Consider the following 2,373-nt stretch of genomic DNA (forward strand, 5'->3'; position numbering starts at 1 on the left):
GGTCTCGAACTCACAGAGATCTGCCTGCCTCTGCCTCCCGAGTGCTGGTATTAAAGGCGTGCGCCACCACCGCCCTGCTAAGTTTTATTTTTTTATCTTATTGTGCATAAGTGTTTTCCCGCATTTGTGTATTCGCACCACGTGTGTCTAGAATTAGAGTTAGACAATTATGAGCCAGTTGTGGATAGACAGTTGTGGGTACTGGGAATTGAACCTGGGTCTTCTGTAAAGGCAGCAAGTGCTCTTAAACACTGAGCCATCTCTTCAGCCCTCCTTTCTTCTGAGACAGGGTTCCGTGTTATCTGAAGCTAGGCTCCAACTTGCTGTTTTGGCAAGGGATACCTTGAACTTGTGATGCCCTGCATCTACTTCCCAAGTACTGGGATTGGAAGCCTCTGCCACCATGTACAGCTGGAGACAGATCTTCACACATGCTTGGTAAGCACTGGGTTCAGGCTCCAAGCCCGAGATTTTTTTTTTCTCAGAACAAACTAGCTCAATGGTATAGCACTTTTATAGGATACATAATACCCTGGGTTGAATTTGTACAAAAAAAATGAAATCCAAATTTTTAAGACAGGTGTGATGGTACATGCCTATAAACTCAGCATTTGAGAGGTGGAAGTAGGAGACTAGAAGTTCGAGGCTAGCCTTGGCTACATAGTGAGTTCTATGTCAGCCTGAGCTATATGAGATCCTGTCTCAAAAATCAAAATAGCACTTCTTTCTGACATCTTTCCACGCTGCCACCATGGTGCGCATGCATGTCCTGGCTGATGCCCTCAAGAGCATCAACAATGCTGAGAAGAGAGGCAAACGCCAGGTCCTCATCAGGTCCTGCTCCAAAGTCATTGTTCAGCTCCTACCTGATGATGAAGCATGGTTACACTGGTGAGAATTTGAAATCACTGACGGCCACAGAGCTGGGAAGACCATTGGGAACCTCACACGCAGGTTGAACAAGTGTGGAGTGATAAGCCCTAGATTTGATGTACAACTCAAAGACCTAGAAAAATGGGAGAACAATCTGCTCCCATCCCGTCAGTTTGGCTTATTCCTCCATAGTTCTATTGTCTATTGTACTGACAACCTCAGCTGGCATCATGGACCATGAAGAAGAAAGATGAAAACACACAGGAGGGAAAATCCTGGGATTCTTTTTCTAGAGATACAAAACATAAATAAAAAGCCTTCATGGACTGTGAAATAAAATCAAAACAGCAATAATAATGAAACAAAAACGAGGAACTCGTGAATGACAACTTGAATTTTAAACATTGTTATAGTTTGTGAATACATGCATCTCCCTAATCTTTCAGAAACACGAAGATCCAGTCTCTCACACCTTAGAGTTATGACGTGAACCATTCACTTGGTGGCTCTAGTCTCAGTGTCTCCCCGTGAACTGAGACGGACCCAGCTTCAGCTTCATGCAGCTTACTCTGGCTCTCCTGTTCATCTCACAGCTTCCGGCAGGTTCTACACGTGACGTTAGAAGAGCACAGCAGATGTGCTTGGTGGCTCCAGAAATCTAAAGTGGGCCAGATGGTTCCCCGGCTGATTGACAGCAGAAGGAGCACTGCAGCCAGGGGCACCTCCTGGGGAGGATTTTTTTTTTCTTTCCTCCCTCTCCTTGTTTTTGCCTGAACTGTTACACAGGAAGAGTGAGAGATGGCTATTCAGGAGAGCTTTCTTCTCAATTATGCATTAGAGTGAAACAGTTCTCTGAGACTCGCTTCCATGTGGAAGAAATTCTCTTTCCCTAACACTTGACAAAGAGTTGACCCCTCACAGTTACAACAAAGTGGACAAGTTCATGTTTGACCAAAATATCCCACATGCTGAAGATAAAGTAAAAACAAGGAAATATCAGCAAACAATATTGATAAAAACTGAAATACTTTTAACATTAGATGACTTACATTGCCCTTTTAAAGTGGCTTCTTTTTAAAGCATGTGCATGTGTGGTGTTCGTGCTCATGTGCATTAGAGTTCACAGTATGCACACTCCTACACAGACACATCCATATGTGGGTCTAGGTGATTCTATATTCCAACAAACTGTTTCTCAAGTTTCCTGACTAATAGTACTCATAATGGCATCTGATTTCTCCAGAAATGCTGAATGCAATAATCATCTAATATTTAAAATGGCAATTTGCCAACATTTACAAACTCAAAAGTCTTTCTTCTTATCAGCAAGCATAAGTATCATGAAAACCCAATGATTATGAATCCATATAAACTTTATATTTCAGGAATGGCAAAATAATAATGGAGCTCTACATCGCCTTGTTAGAGCCCCCCACCCCCGCCCCGGCTATTCAATATGAAGACTGAGGCTTAAGTTCTCCAGGATATTCCTTGCAGCTG

At 42.9% G+C, this 2,373-nt stretch overlaps 1 pseudogene; it reads left to right on the plus strand.

Annotated features, from left to right (window-relative positions):
• The first annotated feature begins 748 nt into the window (after positions 1 to 748).
• LOC106144107 lies at positions 749 to 1,166 on the plus strand (annotated as a pseudogene).
• The last annotated feature ends 1,207 nt before the right edge of the window (positions 1,167 to 2,373 follow it).

The sequence above is a fragment of the Microtus ochrogaster genome, linkage group LG1 (assembly GCF_000317375.1).
Source record: "Microtus ochrogaster isolate Prairie Vole_2 linkage group LG1, MicOch1.0, whole genome shotgun sequence".
Taxonomy (NCBI): Eukaryota; Metazoa; Chordata; class Mammalia; order Rodentia; family Cricetidae; genus Microtus; species Microtus ochrogaster.